Consider the following 18984-nt stretch of genomic DNA (forward strand, 5'->3'; position numbering starts at 1 on the left):
TTTTTTTTTAGCCTTTCAATTTCTCTAAAAAGACTGGATAGTGTCTCTAGTGAAATGAAAGCAACTGTTGAAAACTGATAAAAATAAGCAAATAAATAAATCCTTAAAAACATAACAATTTAAATAACATGGTTGAGTGTTGTAGAGATATGTGGAATACCATATTCAACATCTTTTTTTTTTTTTTAATTTATTTTATTGATTTTTTTACAGAGAGGAAGGGAGAGAGATGGAGAGTTAGAAACATCAATGAGAGAGAAACATCAATCAGCTGTCTCCTGCACACCTCCCACTGGGGATGTGCCCACAACCCAGGCACATGCCCTTGACTGGAATCAAACCTGGGACCTTTCAGTCCTCAGGCCGACGCTCTATCCACTGAGCCAAAACGGTTTCGGCAACATCTTAAAATATAATCTTTTCAAGTGCATGTTGAAATTAACAAACTCCACTAAAACGCGTGTAGCAATAAACATCAATGCTTTGAAATCATTTGAGTTTTTCTTTTAATATGTGAAATCAAAGTAAAATGCAACACTAGAAAGCTAATGTGAAAATTTCCAAATATTTTAAAATTGAATACAGAAATCTTTATAATCCATGGGTCAAAGAAGAAATCAGTTATGAGTCAAAAATGTTTTCAATGGAATTCAGCATGTTAAATTGTGTGGGAAGGTATGTAAAACACAGCTGGGAGATTGTTGTTGTTTTTGAAAAGCAAAGAGTGGGAACCAATTAAAGTAGTATGTATTTATAAAATATATAAATTGTGCCATATTCATGCAATGGGATGTGATAGCAATGAAAATAAGTGTAAAATTTGTATATACTATATTATGTAGATACTAGAGGCCTGGTGCACGAAATTCGTGTGCTGCGGGGGGGTGGGGGGCCCTCAGCCTGGCCTGCACCCTCTCACAGTCCAGGAGTTCTCAGGGGATGTCCCACTGCTGTGGAGGTGGGAGAGGCTCCCACCACCACCACTGCACTCGCCAGCCGTGAGCCTGGCTTCTGGCTGAGTAGGGGGTGGGGGGGAGGGCCGCTCAACCAGAATCTGGCTAGCTGCTCCTTAGCACTGTCTCCCCCCCCCCCCCATCCACTGGTCGGGAGGGCCAATTGAGGTAGGCCGGCTGGGGGAGGGTCCATGGGAAGTTGGGGCACAGTGGTCACGCTCCATCCTGCCTCTGCGGAAGGAGCAGTGCCAGGCTGGCCTGGTGGCACAGGCTCGTTGGCCCGGCCCCACCCCCCCCCCCCCCCGCCCACTGGTTATTCTGGAAGGTCGTTCTGCTGTCTGGTCTAACTAGCATATTAGCTCTTTATGATATAGGATAATACTGAGAGGAAAAGCCACATAGCATAACATTACTGCTATTATATGTCATTTATATTAAATTCAAAGTAGTAAAAATGAATCCGGTTCTTCCTATGTTTGTGCTATCTGAAGGTAGATTTGGGGTGCCTTCCAGGATGCTGGGAATACTCTCCACAAGGGTGTATTCACATGGTGACCATTTGTGAACCTTCATATTTACACACGTGAAAATTCATCAAGCCAAACACTTAAGATTTATATATTTGTGTAAATTCTATTGCAATAAAAAGTAAAGACAGCTATTCTCTCATACAATATAGCACCACCCATCCACTTGACAAAATCCGATGTTGATAACACTCTTTTTATGAGACTAAGGAAACAGTAAGTCTGATCTATTATTACTGGGAGTGTACACTGGCACAAACTTCCTGGAGGGGAAATTGGCAGTATACATCAAAATTACATGTGTATATCTAGTCCCTCCCGGTGATTTTCATGTCTGGGGATTTATCTAATGGATATTAATGCATATGTGAAATGATATATGCAATAGTTTACCCATTTAGCTTTGTTTGAAACAGCAAGATATTGTCAGTAATCCAAATATTCAGCAATGAGCAACTGCTGGAGGCTGTGTAGTCTAGAGTGAGATTGGGAAGCTTCTGAAAATGCAGTCCTAAGGGGATTTCAAACCTCTCACAAGAACAGTGCAAGGGACAATTAAGAAAAAAGGCCCTTTGGGAGAATATACAAAGTCAGAGCAACTCAGCTCTGGCCCAATGGGCTGGAGTGACACCTGGTACTCCAAAAGGAAGTGGGTTCAATTGCTGGTCAGGGCACTTAGCCTGCAGGTTCAATCCCTGGTCAGGGAGAATACAAGAGGCAACTGATCTAAGTTACTCACATCAATGCCTCCCTCTCTCTCTCTCCCCTTTGCTGCTGTCTCTCTAAAATTAATAAAAACATATCCTCTGGTGAGGAGATATATATATATATATAATGTTTGAGATACTAAAATCTAATTTCTTAAATAATCATTCCTAGATATATGCTGACCAAATAACTCAGCTATCTTGCTATTAGCTATTTATCAAAAGATTTCAAAAATTATGTCCACACAAAAATTTGTATGTGAATACTTACTAGTATGGCAGCTACATTGCTAATCATCAAAATCTGGAAGAAAACAGGGTATTTTTGTACAGATTCCCTGGAATGCATAATAGGACTACAGTACATCCATAAAACAAAATACTGCCCATTGATAAATGGAACAAGCTATATGACTAATATGAAAACAGAATGAAACTTAAATGCATTTTCTTAAGTAAAATGAAATGGACTAAAAATGTTGTACATTGTGTGATTCTATTTGTATGATATTCTAGAAGTAAAAATTATTAGCAGAAAACATATATCTGGGAGTGAAGAGTTTACTGCAAAGTGGCCACCCAGGAGTTTTCTTAGAGTGATGAAATATGATACATTAATGATGTATTCTTCATATATTTGCCAAACCCACACAGAATGTACTTTGCTGAGTGTGGTTAAAACAAACAAACAAACAGAATCAACCAGGGTATAAGGACATCCCAGAATAGGATGGAAACAGTGACAAAATAATCAAACAACAAATGCATGGCATAACCTCACTGAAAAAGGTGGAAGAAAATGGAGCTGACCTGATGCTAGGAACAGAATTGTTGCGTCCCAAATTCTTCCGTTGAAGCCCTATCCTCCAGGATGATGATATTTGGAGCTGGGGCCATTAGGAGGTAATTAGGTTTAGCTGAGGTCATGAGAGTAGAGCCCCCATGCTGGGATTAGTGCCCTTATAAGAAGAGACCTGAGAGCTTGTGCATATGCTCTCTTTCTCTCCACCATGTGAATATACAATAAAAAGGTGCCTTTCTATAAACCAGAAAGAGGGCCTTCACCAGGAACCCGGCCATACTAGCACCTTGATCTTGGAGTATCAGCCTCCAGAATTGGTTGTCATTTAAAATATGCTGAGTCAGGCCCTGGCTCATGTGGTTCACTTGGTTGGGCATTGTCCCATGCACTGAAAGACTATGGGTTTAATTCCTGGTCAGGGCACATGCCCAGGTTGTGGGCTCAATCCCCAGTAGAGGGCATGCAGGAAGCAGCCAATTGATATTTTGCTCTCACATCTATGTTTCTCTCTCCCTCTCCCTTCCTCTCTCTCTAAAATTCGATTAACAAAAATAAAGTCTTTAAAATACACTGAGTCAGAGAGGAAGATATTTTTTAAGGAGGTAAAGGCATATTCCTAAATATGTGCATCTTTACCAACTGATCATGTCCCTGTTTTTAGATGGGGTAAAGCCTAAAAAAGTTTCTAAATGAAAAAAATTTAAAAAGGTTTCTATCTTCAAATATCTCCACAAACATTTTAATTGTCAATATGCTGAAACATAAAGTTTGTTAAAGAAAATCATTATATCAAAACAATAAAATAATTAGTATGTTAATATAGAATGTATTTTAGTACTCCTTTATATCTTTCTTGCATTTGGGAATCTGTGTTTTTGTCAGTGTAGAAATCTTGTAACATCATTCCTCCTTACCCCAGCTTGATTTTCAGTAACACTAAGACGAATGATAAATTTAATCATTTGAATGATCTAAATCAAAATTATTATTTTTATTTTGATAAAATTTAAAGTAGGTTTGACAATTCAAAAGATAGTTTCTTTAAGAAAAATAAGTATAAAAGCAAATATAGTACCCACAATAATAAATAAAAATTTGCCAAAGTATTTCTTTGCTTATATTAGTCTGTGGTATTCTAACTAAAGTAATAAACATTTCAATTAATTTAATGGCTTCTCCTAGAATTTCAGATTTTGAATAAAAATAATTCATGTAAGTTATTTCCCTAAAGATTTATGTTTTTCATATTTAACCAGTTTATCACAAAAAGACTATATAGAAAGTTGTGACAGAATAGCTATTTGCAGAGAAAAAAATCAATTGCAAAAGATTGAAAAATAATTTCAAGCTGTTAAAGGGGCGTATATTATAAACAGCACATGGAAAGGTAGATAAGCAGTGCTTCATAGCCTAAGATGTTCAAAACTAATATACCATAACAATTCCTGTTAACCCACCACTGTCACCACTCCTAATAGCATATGCAATAATATTTCCTAAACTGTGCATATAAGAAATGATGGGAAGTTTTATCTAATATAATTTCATTGAAATACAGAAAATATTATGACTGAAAGTTTTTGTAATAATGTAGTAAAGTGTTTCTTATAAATGGAATTTTAATGTAATCTTTTGGAGATGCATTTTTCCCCCCAAAGAAGGGAATAGAAATTATAATTTTTATGAGTAATAATATCTAAGATACATGATATCTAAGGAAAATACTATTATTATGCCATATATATTTTAACATTAAAATAAATTTATTCCTTTATATACATGCTAACACATGCACACACACAATGCAGGCTGGACCATGCATTTATTTCATACGAATTTGCTGAGAATCCTTTAGTGGTTTTAGTAGAGTATCTCTTTCAGTATTACAGGTCACAGCAATGAATAAAATGGATAAAACTCATTTCCTCATGCACTTCCATTTTAATGAATGAAGAAGTCAATACACAAACCAAATCTATATATATAAAAGCCTAAATGACTGGCAGACTGGCTGACTGGCCAACTGGCTAGTAGCTATGATGTGCACTGACCACCAGGGTGCAGATACTCAATGCAGGAGCTGCTGAGTGCCAGCAACTTTGCAAAGTGCCCTCTCACACTCCAGGACCCATCGGGGGATGTTGGACTGCCAGTTTCAGCCCAATCCCTGCAGGTCAGGTCAAGGGACCCCACTGGTATATGAATCTGTGCACCGGGCCTCTCGTAAATTATAAGTGCTAATGAGAAAAATAAAGGAACAATGAAAAAAAGAAATGGATTAAGGTCAATAGAAGTTTATGAATTTGATCCCAGTTTGGATTAAAAAAAATCTTAATGATTGATTTTGTTTTACCTTGTTTGTGTCCCTTGCTTAACCCTTGGACCAATTTTGACTTGCCATGTGCCCAGGAAACTAAGAAAACTGGATATCAATAAACACAAGCTCTACCTCAAGTAGATAGTGGATTTTTCATTTTATAAATTCCCCCTAATAGTAAGTTATATATTTTGTATATCTAATGTTTTTGCTTGTTGATTTAATTTCACTGAAAAATATTTTGTAATTTTTTGCAGATTTAATCCTTCAATTTTTAAGTATAATTTTTATTGATTTTAGAGAAAGAGGGAGAGAGAGAAACATCAATATGAAAGAGAAACATAGATTGGCTGCCTCCTACATGCCTCCTACCGGGGAATCAACACAGGCATGTGCCCTGACAGGAATCCAATGGCAACCTTTTGGTAGATGGGATAGCATCCAACCTACTGAGCCACACCAGCCAAGCCAGAAGAACCCTTATTATTTTTTATACTTTTTTCCTTATTTTTTATAGTTCTCTTTCATCATCACATTCAACAATTAAAACATTCCATTTATAGGCAGGCTTATGACTTGTTTTTCATGTAATATTAATTATTTCCTAATATTGATTCTTTTTAAATTACAGGGTAACTTTTTAGTTATGAGAAAAATTAATTGCATTAGTGATCTGGATCCATCAGCACCCTCTGAATCCTTCACCACCTTACCTGCACTCTTCCTTTGTATGTTAGGATATTTATAATTTACTCTTTTGCCTTGCTGTTTCTTCAATATGCAATTATCTTCTCTCAGTGTATTAGTTTCTTAGGGCTGCCATAACCAAATGCCACAAACTGGTGGCTTATCATAACAAAAATGTATTGTCTCACAGTTCTGGAGACTAATGTGCAAAATCCTGGTGTCAGCAGGCCTAGGCTCTCTCAAAAACCTGTAGGGCACATCCTTCCTTGCATTCTCTAGCTTATAGTGATTGTTGGATTTCCTTGGCTTGAAGCTGCAATATCTCAATCTCTGCCACCATTGTCACATGGCATGCTCGCCCTTGTGTCATTGTCTTCTGTTCTTCTAAGGAAACTCGTCATATTGGATTAAGCCTCATCCTAATGAGCTCACGTTCATTTGATCACATCAGCAAAGAATTTACTTCCAAATAAGGTTCACATTCCCAGGTACTGAGGTTTATAACTTCAACATATTTTTTCGGGGACTTAATTCAACCCATATGGCCATAACTTTCTCTTTTGTTTCCTCAGTCTTTATTCAAATATTGCTTCTTCAGACTGTTCATTCCTAATGATCCATTCACAATATAATGGATCATTGTGTGCCTTTAGTCTTCTCCATTTTTTTCAGGATATTTATATTTAACTGACAACATATTTATTTCTGATTCTGCTTATTAAACTATTTTCTGTTTGTATGCACTAAATATATCTCATGGAGATAATATGTCTTCAATATTATTGACTGCCATGTCTGTAGCAATGAGAACAGTTTTGGAAACAGTAGATGTTCAAGAAATGGTTATAGATTTTTTTGAGTAAATAAAACCAGATTAAGAGGAACTTGATTACAGATTTAATCAAATGCCCCATTGCAGTTTCAATCTTATCTTCATAATACAGCTCTGTGAATCAGGCTTAATTCAGTAATAATAGCTTAAAAGAATGAGGAAAGACACTCTTTTCGTAATTTGACTTCTTCTGTGTTGAGTAATGTTAAAACTATTTTAGTAGGTCTCTGATTAGGAGAAAAGCTTAGCCTTTTTTTTTTTTTTTCCCCATTTCAGGAGTTCTTGTATAGATGAACAGTTCAGCTTTCCAACTACCTGTTATTCTCATGCATGAGCTTCTTTTATATAATGCCATTTTTAACATTTCTTAACTGCAATTTGTTCTTTTGAATTTTTACTTTTATTGTTTTTTAAAATATATTTTTATTGCTTTCAGAGAGGAAGGGAGAGGGAGAGAGGGTAGAAACATCAATGATGTTTCTGGAATTGAGCCCACAACCCCAGCATGTACCCTCACCTGGAATCAAACCTACACCTCCTGGTTCATGTATGGGTCCACGCTCAACCACTGAGCCACATCAGCCTGGTAATTTTTTCCTTTTATTTTTGACATATTGACTTATTCTCTTTGGGCCAGTGGACACAATTCTATTTCAATCCATGTTTCCTTTTGCATTAGTGCCCAGATGTGATGATGGAAAACAAGTTATCTGGAAAATGCAGAGCAGATACATAGCATGCACTCTATTTCATTTGCTATATGGCTGTTTCCTACAATAAAATTAAAATGTTGGACAAAAGATGTAGAAGTCTGCTTTGATGTTGTTAATTAAAATTCAAACAACACATTTACAGTACACTTAAATAATTTATCAGGTAGGCACATTTATAAATTGTGGGCATTAGGAAAATTATTTCTGAGTGAGTAGTGCAATAGGTGAGTAAAAGGAATTAGGCTCATATATTTTTTACATGGTATTTGCATCTTTTGTAAATTTTGAACTACTTAAAAATGAGTGGCTTTTTTACTACTCTTATTTTTTTCTATACCCTTTTTATTTTTTCAATGTACAATCTTATACCAATTCATTCCTCAAAGGAGGAATTAACCAAGTTTCCTGCAGATGTCAAGTCTAATTGTCTTTGTTCATCATTAATTTCATATGAACTCTAATATGTTTCATTGTAAAAGTGATTTTGTAATTTATTAAGAATTGTATATTTTAATACTTAATATGTGCAGAATTGGCTTCATTAGATGTTAATCACTATATGCATAATACGATTTCATGAAAAATAAAAGTTCTTGGACATATATATGAATACTTTTAATTAGAATGCCTATAAATATAGATATGTAGATGCATATATTTCCAAGCAAATGTATTCTGTTTTATCCCATCTCTCAAATTTATAGACAACATTAAATGTGTAGAGTGGGATTAGTTTTACTTGCCAAAATGATGCTGGCATATGGCAATAATGTTTATAACGCACATTTCTGGGGTCGTCTAGAAGTCAGTGAGGAAGCTTTGCTGACCTTGGCTGGGTTAGTTTACATATAGGGATTTGGCCAGCTGTCTGCTTATTTAAGATATACTTGGCTGGGACTACTGAAGCAAGTTATTTCTGGACCATATAACTCATATGCCATAGGCTAACCTGGAATGTTTTTATGACAATGGCAGAGGTGCAGAAAAGAGCAAGATCAATTGTACATGTGCTTTTATAAGCCTTTCTTTTTATCACATTGCTAAAAATCCATTGGCCTAAGTAAGTAACATGCTCAAGACAACCATCAGAGTAGGATGGTATTTCAAAGCCATATGGCAAGAGGAGAGATGGAGACTTGGGGTCATTTTTCAATATCCTAAAACACATTTGTAGCACATAACTTACTTATGACTGCTATTTGATACCAGTTTATAATATGACTAGAGGCCCGGTGCATGAAATTTGTGCACTTGGGGGGGTTGTCCTTCAGCTCAGCCTGTGCCCTCTCCAATCTGGGACCCCTTGGGGGATGTCTGACTGCCAGTATAGGCCCGAACCCACAGTTGGACATCCCTCTCACAATTCTGTACTGCTGGCTCCCAACCACTCACCTGCCTGCCTACCTGATTGCCCCTAACTGCTTCTGCCTGCCAGCTTGATCACCCCCTAACCACTCCCCTGCCAGCCTGATCGACACCAAACTGCTTCCCTGCCAGCCCGGTTGTCCCTACTGCCCTCCCTTGCTGGCCTTGTCACCCCCCAACTTCCCTCCCTCCCCTGAAGGCCCAGAAACCCCCAACTGCCGTCCCCTGGGGCTATCTTGTGACCATATGGGGGTAATCATCTTGTGTGAGGGTGTGATGGTCAATTTGCATATCACATCTTTATTATATAGGATGTCCCACGACTACCAGAATGGCTACTATCAACAAATCAACAAAAAACAAGTGCTGGTGAGGATGTGGAGGAAAGGGAACCCTGGTGCACTGCTGGTGGGCATACAGAACTGATGCAACCACCACTCTGAAAAACAGTATTGAGTTTCCTCAAATAATTGAAAATGAACTGCCTTTTCACCCAGCGATCCCACTTCTGTGAGTATATCCTAAGAATCTTGGAACACCAATAAAAAAGAATACATTCATTCCTTTGTCAATGGCAATATTATTTATATCTGTAATAGTGTCAGCAATTTAAAAAAGTGGATTTATGGACCAATGAAAATCAAGAAGCGGTATAATATACATTGTTTGAGTGCAACATATTATGAATTTTTTCTTTTTCTCATATCTTTTACCTTAATAGTTCATTATTATAACACCTATGCATATTAAATGTATCAGTTTCCATTGTTAATGCTTTCACTTACATGATGAGTATTATTTGAAAACCTTTACTGTAGTCAAACACTGAATTATAAGTGAGAGATTAAATTATAACTAAGATATAGATCCTGGTGTTTTTACTTAACAACTCAGTGGTTGTACATGACAGAGGAATTACAATTAAAATGTTGCTTTGCACATGCTAAAATAAATAAACATGACCTCAGAATGCTAGAAGGTGTACTCAATTAATCATCATGCAAATGGAGAAAGATGTAGGGTGAATCAAGAATTTCATGCTTTTATGACTTTGTACATGTTATTTATTCTGTTTATGATAAAATTTCCTACTACCTATATAACTAGTAATATTAATTCTTAAAACTTAGTTTGGATGTCCTCTGTGATTTCTCTTTGCAATCTCATAAGTTTTTGTTTATTCTTCTCTTTATTAAACCATTTAATCACAAGTGTTAACTTTAATACTAGAAAATGAAGGAAGTTTGGGAGGTCAAGGGCTTTTTAAAAGCTTTTCTTGTTTCTTCTTTTCATACTAATTCAGGAATTGATAAATGCTTAGTAGTAATAAGGAGCCGAGGATTTGGAGCCAAGTTGCAAGAATTCAAATATCACCTGCTAACTCCGTAACATTACATAAGAATTAGTTTCTCCTTTTTAATAAAGGATTTTATAATATCTGTATTACACAGGTATTTTTACAGACATATAAATTATACTACATAATAAATGGCAGTTAGCTACTATTATCACATGCTAATAAGATCAGTGACATTTCTTATGAATGTGTTAAACTTACCTATGAATGGCCTAAGAAAGGACGAAAGAATAAAACCTTGATTATAAACTTCTGTATTTATTAGAGTTAAGTAAAATTAAATTATAACTTAAAAGTGTAGACATCTAGAAAATAACACAGTATTTGGTTTCAATGATATTTCCAAGGGACATAATACTAATGAGCACATATTGAGGTATTGATATTGACCCTGAAATCTTTACTGCAATCTTGCAATATTCGCTTCTAAATAAATAGATGTGTGAATCAATTGACATAATGGTAGCACATGATATTCCTGAATATGTTTCATTTCAAGATAATTAAAAATCTATAATAACAAAAGCATAATATAGAAATCAACCGAATGGCCCAAACAGTGGAATGACTGTCCAGAGGACCTTCCGGACGAAGCTGGGGCTGCAAAGGCCTACTCTTGCACGAATTTCGTGCATTGGGCCTCTAGTTTTTATATGATAATCACATGCATTGGTATCTCAGCATTTTCTCTAATATTAATCAACATCTGCTACCAGCTACAAATTATAAAACACCACACTATTTTTACTATAGTAATTAATAAATTAGAAAAAATTATTTTTGTTATTTAAATAATTCGTATTAAATGTTTAGCATGTAGGCTGCATATTTAAAATTAGACATGAATTATATCAAGTTTTTGGTATTAATCACATGCTCTAGAAATCCAAGCACGTTCTGTACTCTTTTAATAGTGTAATCATTCTTAATCTGTTTTATGCACATGTATTTAGTAAACAATACTGAAATGAGATTATATTATAACCTTAATGTGAATATTCATCTTATATACACTGTGTTTAGAGTTTATATGAACATTAAAAACAGTGAGGAAGCATATGGATTGAGTCAAAGCATTAAACATCCATATGGAAACAATATTGTTATGGTTTTAAAATGTTATGACAACAGTTTTACTGGTTTTATAAAACAATTAAATTGTCATACCTATTTTAATACTTTCTGAAATTTCACATGATGGAGATCTAAACTTGATATAATGAAGGGAAATTTATAAACATATTAATTTAGAAAAAATAAAAAGGCAAGAAATTCATTTTACACATTTTGAATTAAATCCAGATTAAGTGATCTAGTACCGTAAGATACGTCTAATGTTTTTTAATCGGGCAAATTAGGAGTGCCCTGAAAACTTGACATTTTCAACAAGTCAGTGTAATTGTCTTTTTCATCTCTACTTTTAAAATAAAATTACTTGGGAGTATGAAAATGACACTCAAAGGACTGCTATGCATGCAACTATACTCGTTTTATTTTTTGTATTGACTTGTACATATTTTGACATTTTCTCTGTTAACAACTTACTTTAAGAAGAGTATTAGCCTATTTGGTACACAGTGGAAAAATAATTTAAAAGCAAATTTAAATTGAGCCTTTATTTAAAAAGCAATACCTTATTTTCTTTTCAATGAATTATACTGCTAAGTGAACACACCTCCAAAACTACAAATCTTCAAATTTATCTGGTGGAAAACTTTAAAATAGAAATTACTTTTCTTGCTTGAGAATTGCCTTATTTGTTTCCAAAGTAGTGCTGTCTTTAAAGAACAAGTCACAATCTAGTCAAGAGAAGTTGTTATTTCTCACATGTTTTTCTGGAAACTTCCCCTAACCCTTGTAAAAACTAAAGTTTAATTCCTCTCACCTTAAATCTTGGCAGCTAAGAGTAGCCAGGAGTTTGCTGTGAGAATTCCCAGGTCTAGTTATCAACGCGGATGCAGCTTTGACATTTCTTACTGGAAAACTGACTTACAAGGTAGAGACCGACTGGCAAACTTGTTCTGTAAAGGGTCAGGTATTAAATATTTAAGACTTTGCCAGACATGTGATCTCTGTTGCAACTACTCAATGCTGCTGTTGCAGTGTTAAAGCTGCCGTAGATGATCCCTACATGATTCAGCTTGCTGTGTCCCACTTAAACTGTATGTCTAAAAAACAGAATACCATCCAGGTTTGGCTCATGGTTGTCAGATTTAGTAAATACAGGAAGCCCAGTTAAATTTGAATTTCAGGTAAACAACAAATACTGTTTTTAAAAAATTGTAATTTGGTCCCAGGTATAGTCCAGAATCTATACTGATCAAAGAGAAACATGCAAATTGGTGTCACTCTGCTACACCCAACAGCCAATCAGGATGAGTATGCAAACTAACCCAACAAAGATGGTGGTTACTTTGCATACGAAGGTGCAAAGCAAAGACTGAAGACTGAAGACTGAAGACTACTGAAGATCAAAGAGGCTTGGCTTCTCTGCTGCAGTCAGAGCGAAGGTCTGGATCCTTGGTGCTGGAGGAAAACTGGTGCCAGCAGCCAGGGGAAGGTAGGCCTATTGCATGAATCTCTTTGTGCAACGGGTCTCTACTGTATTTATTAAAAGATTATTCATGTTTATCTGAAATTCAAATTTAACTGTCATATTTTTCTGGCAATTCAACTTGTGCTGTAATTCCCTGACATATGATGTAACTGCTCTCCTTCACGAGGAATGATTCTGTTATGGGGAATCAGCAAATAGGAGAAAATACATGGAGGGGAATAAGACAACATGAAGAGAGAGAAATGTCCAGCTTGCATTCATGTATCCCACCTGACCCCTGCCATTTCAGCTCCAGCCACCATCTGAATAACTGTATGAGAATCCCTCCGCCAGAAATCGAGATGAATCCTTGCTTAAATCAAGACATGCAAAACCACGAGTGATAAGAAATTGACAGTAGTGATTATGTCACTAAATTCTGTGAGCTTTATTGTGCAATGATGTTAGCTGGCATATTGCTGCTACAAGATTTTTGTTTTGTGTTGTTGTTGTGGGTTTTTTTTCCCCCACCATTTCTCCCCTTTCTCATAAATGCATTAGGAGTTCCATGTTGCATGCTTAAACATGAGATTTGAGATTTATTTTTTAATCCTCATCTGAGGACATGCTTAGAAAGAGAAAGAGAGAGAGAGAGAGAGAGAGAGAGAGAGAGAGAATCAATGAGAATTGATTGCCTTTCTAACGTGACCAGACCAGGGATTGAACCTGCAACCCAAGTATGTGCCCTGATGGAGAATAGGCAACCTTCCCATGAAAAGAATATTGCTCAACCAACTGTCACTCCAGTTGGGCAACATGATATTTAATTAATTAATTAATTTATTTATTTATTTATTTTTGGACAACTCTACCTGAAACAACACTCAGCAAAGTTTGGTCATAGCAGAAATATTTTTATATCAATTCAATCTCTACATCTTAATTTTCTCGTTCATTACCAACACAAGTAAAACAATTGCACTATTTAGAAAGCTATTCATTGCACATTTAGATCCCCCACACACAAAATTCAAATGTCAGTGAAAGTCCTCCTTTTACCCCCATTCATGAGATGTGTATTTGCAATTTAGTCACCACATATAGTGATCTCTACTCAAAGTTTAATAATGTCAAGCTAAAAATGAGTGTTGCCATTGGAATGAAGGCTTTGACATCCATCAGATGACTTGCTTCCAGCTGTAGACCATTAGAAATATCCTTTCAGAAACAAACGCTTTATATTATCAAGGAAGGAGAGTAGTTTTTAAATCGTGTTATGCAAACTTTCACTTGGAAGTTTATTAAAAATGTAGAAATTGTTATTCCCAAGTGACTTCGTGGTTTGAACGAGAATTTGGACCAGGAAGATGTCAAGAATATAAATTTCTAACATTTCCCTGCTGACCAAAATTGGGAAACAGTGAAGTGAAACTGAAACACTGAGTAATCTTAGTGTTATTTTTAAAGTTTCTTATTATTTTTTTACTTATCTTTCAAGTTCCTATAATTAAAAAAATTATTAGCTTGAGTTCTATTCACAGCTACACACACACACACACACACAGAATGTCATGAAAAGCTTTTATTAATTTTTGAGAGTGCAGTATTGGCAGCAGGATCTGCTTCTATAAAGAAGAATATAATATGATACATGAATAATATTTTCTGTTTATTTTATATTTATATGAAGGTGCTTTTTAAACTGTAATTAGTAGAGAAATTGAAAGAATTTACTTTGGAGTCTGATCTACATTATTGTTAACTACTTTCTATACTTCGTTATGTAGCTGCAAAATAAATGTCTTGAAAGTTGGTAATGTCTGAATTTTGTCTATCCATGTGTATTTCTAACAATGAATGTAATGGAATATATTGTAAGTCAAATGACTGGTGGTTGATATCAATATGGATATCTGAACAAATGCTCAGAATATTACTAACAAAAATAATAATAAAATTCAGTGTGTCAACTCTGATATTACGCAGGTAAAGAATATTTGTATCTGGTGATAAGGCTATTTTACCACATCAAAACACTATCAAGAATAATGAACATTCTCTCATTTTTTTGACAATTTAGTTTTTAATTTCATGTAGTACATGTTATTGTTGTTAATTTTCAGAGCTAAGGTTAAGCCCAGGTGTAGATAGCATCTCTGTCTACATAATCAATATATTTGTTAAATAGAATGAATCATAAATTTTATGTGGTTTATACATCAAATTTATTTGAACCCATGACCATTTCTCTGCTTATCTTCATGTTTGTGTGAGTAGCCTCATTATCTAAGTCAAAGAGCCATTTAGACCAAATTTTATTTTTTAATATTAAACCAATAGTATGATCCTGGAATAAACACTACTCAACTTGGTTGTATTTTTTATTTCATGTGTTGGAGATCCAATCTGATAACAATCTATTAAAGTTTTTGTATTGTTCATGACATGTGGAATCCTGGCTTAGTTTAAGGTCTATATTTCCATTCAATCATATTTGACTTACTCTTTGATAGCCTTTCAAATGTTTTCCCAATGTCTAGTTGCTGGGCAATTCAAATTAGGTGTTGGGCATCAATGTTTCCATCTTCAAACCCCTAAATTAAAAGGGATTTTTGTATCTTCCTCCTGAGTGTCTATTGTTTTTAGGATATACAATAGTCCTTTATTTTTGGTAATATTTCTTTATATTCTTTTTTAAAAAATATCTTTATTTTTTTTAAGTATTATAAATGTCCCTCCTTTTACTTCCCTCCTTTTACAATTTTGCAGCTCAGTGGATTACCACAATATGATTGCATCTTTCTAACTCTAACTGTCAAGAAATAGAAAAGTACTTACAACTCAGGAGACCCCTCCTGCCCTGGCTCAATCACTATCAACCATTTTCCTAATAATTAAGTGCCATTTCAATTTGCTTCTTTATGAACTTTAAGTAAATGGCATTACAGCACCAGTACTTTTCCACATTAAGTCTGTGAAGTTCACCCCACTGTTGTGCATAACTCTAATGCAGTGATATTCAACCTTTTTCATCTCATGGCACACACAAACTAATTATTAAAATTCTGCGGAACACCAAAAATATATTAAAATTTTTACTGCTCTGACGAAAACATAGGTATAATTTTTATTCACTCACACCGGATAGCTATTGTTGTGCTGGCTGTTGTCATTTTTTTATTTGACAATATTAGGAAAAAGAAGTCATTGCCCCCGACTAAATAGTCAGGTACTGGATGTTTGACAAATTCTTCAGCTCACCAGTGTGCCCCTTGAGGCACACTAATTGAAAATTGCTGCTCTAATGCAATCATTTTTATTACATACTAGGTGATAGCATAATATATCAACTTTTTCTATTTTTCAGTTGGTATAAATTTGGGTTGTGGCAGCTATTATAAAACAATCTCCCCATTTTCCTCATATATGTAACCAAGAGAGGAATTTCTGCAAAGGCACATGTACACTGAGTGGCCAGATTATTATGACCACTTGACGTTTGTAGGCAAATTAGCTATAATTTTGCGCTGAAGTTGCTAGAGGGCCAGACAATTATAAATAGGGAAGCAGGTTATTTACCACGACAGTAAAAGTGATTTTTTTCTGAAGATATGGGTAAACAACACAATTAAACAGCCTTTGAACGTGGGATATATATATTAATCTTTAGTTGCTACTTCCAAAGCCGATATTCTCACTTACACTCCCTTAAGAGCATATGTAATTACAAATTCCTCTACATTCTTGAAAACACCTGGTAATTTAAAAAAAATTAATTTAGCCATTTTGGTAAGAACTAAAAGTATCTCATTATAGGTTAGAATTAAATTTGTATTGATTATTTGTAATTTGGACATGTTTTCATATGTTTGTCAGTTGGATAATTATTGTGATATGTCCAAGTATTTTGATCATTTTTAAAATTTATGGATGTCTTTTTATTATTAATTGGTAGAACTGTTTATGTGTTCAATATAGAGGATCCATAACAGATATATGTATCACAAATATTTTCTCAGCCTTCTTAACTGCCCTAAATATTTTTTTAATGAATCTTAATTGTAATGGTATCTAAATTTTAAGCTTTTTATTTAAAAAAAAATGCTTTTATACCTAATTTAAGAAATGTTAGCCTGCTCTAAGATTTTCCTGTTATGTTCTAGAAGTTTTATTTTTTCTTACAGTTAAAACAATAGTTCTTTGTTTAAAGTGACTAGTGAAGTTAAGTTTCTCAATTCCTATTGACATTGATATAAACTTATAATAAAATAAATATCCACTATACAAACAATAGTAACAAAGAGATGGGTACACAGAATCTCTCTGTATTATCTCTCTGCATTATTACTAATATAATTGTATGTGAATCTATAATTGCAAGGGTGGAAGGAGATGGGTGGAGGTGGTAGAGGGCATAGAGGGGATAAAGGATGATAGAAATATTATATTAAATTAAATTAAATTAAAAACACAAAAAACAAAAAGTCAAAAATCTTCAAAAAATAATGGTACTAATAGCAAACTGATTTCATAAAAAATATGAGAGAAATTTCAAAGCATCACTTTTCATAATAGAAAAATATTAAGAGCCACACAACATCCACTTTCAGAACACGAATAATAAAAAGATAATATATTTAAAGAATAAAATAGTATACAGTAGTGAAAACAAGAACTATAGTAACATGCATCAGCATGATTGGACTTTAAGAACAAAGTGAATTAAACAACTCCTATAAAGATATGTTTTGTTTCATATTCCATGTATCTAATTTGAAGTATATAACCAAAATATGATATGTGTGCATAGATATGTGGTAAGAATGTAGAGAAACAAAAAAAAGAAGAATGAAAAACACTGGAATCAAGATAGTGCTTACTAAGGGTGGGAGATGCACTGGTCAGCTCAGAGGAGGAGTACCTAGCTATCTACAAGTTACTGGCAATACTCTAATTCTTGTATTGTAGAGTGGATTAGAAGATGCTCATTATTTTGAAATTAAGTGCATAAATGTATGAATGAATTATAAATAATAAACAACATAGAAGCTCATATATAATATACACATTAATGTGCTGTTAATAATAAAGATTAAAGTTAATCTAATTCTAAATTTCAACTACATTCACTATGGATACTTTTAATAAATATTTATTTTAAACCAGAGGCCCAGTGAACAAAATTCATGCACGGGGGGCTGGGGGGTTGTCCCTCAGCCCAGCCTACACCCTCTCCAATCTGAGACCACTCAGGGGATGTCCAACTGCCGGTTTAGGCCCCATCCCTGTGGGTGGGCATGATGGTCAATTTGCATATTACCTCTTTATTATATAGGATGAATGCATTTAGTAGTACAACATCAAGCCTTATGATTGTCCCTTATTTCATTCAAGTTTTAAGCATTAACACTTCCTCTATTGACCTGTGCATACTGACTGTTCTCAGGACTAAATCTTTAACCAGGGAAAAATTATTGAACCGCTAAAACAAGATTACATTTTCATTAAGTTCCTAAGATAGCCTCTGAGTTTGCAATATTTTCTAATGCTCTTAGATCTTTTTTCTAAATAACCTAATGTAAATTCATATGCCCACCTACAAATATAACTTTTTGGTTAGGGAATCATAATGTATATTAGGCACATATCTAAAAAATATAAGAATTTAAGGAAGATATATTTTTATACTTATTTCAGTGAATATTTTATTAAGATTTCTAAATTGTTCAGTTTTATTTTGTCTTAGAGCATTAGTTTACAATCATGAATATACATGCTGTTTCAGAAATTATCTGCAAATAAGAGTGATGCATTGAATAGCGTAGGTTTTATAGTTCACATATTGTTAATTATTTCTGTATTTTTCTTGTTTAATTACACTAAATTATTATCAGTGAATATTCAATTTATTTTAATAATTTTCAAACAATAAGGATAGTGGGAATTTTTAACTGTTTTATGTATTATTAGCTTAATCTAGAAAGAAAAAATATACTCAAATAGGATTTAATTAAATGGCAAGTATTTTAAGCTATGGGGCTAGTGCTGACTTAAAACTATAATATTTTTTTATCAGAGTGTGAGAGAAAAACTTTATATTAAAGATGAGAGTTTGCTAATAAAATGCAATGTTTCAACGAAATCTTTAGGCTTTGGTGGAAAAATATGCTTACAGGCATATATTTCTT

The sequence above is a fragment of the Myotis yumanensis genome, unplaced genomic scaffold (assembly GCF_028538775.1).
Source record: "Myotis yumanensis isolate MYYU_CA2020_CCGP unplaced genomic scaffold, mMyoYum1.0.hap1 SCAF_3, whole genome shotgun sequence".
Lineage (NCBI taxonomy): Eukaryota > Metazoa > Chordata > Mammalia > Chiroptera > Vespertilionidae > Myotis > Myotis yumanensis.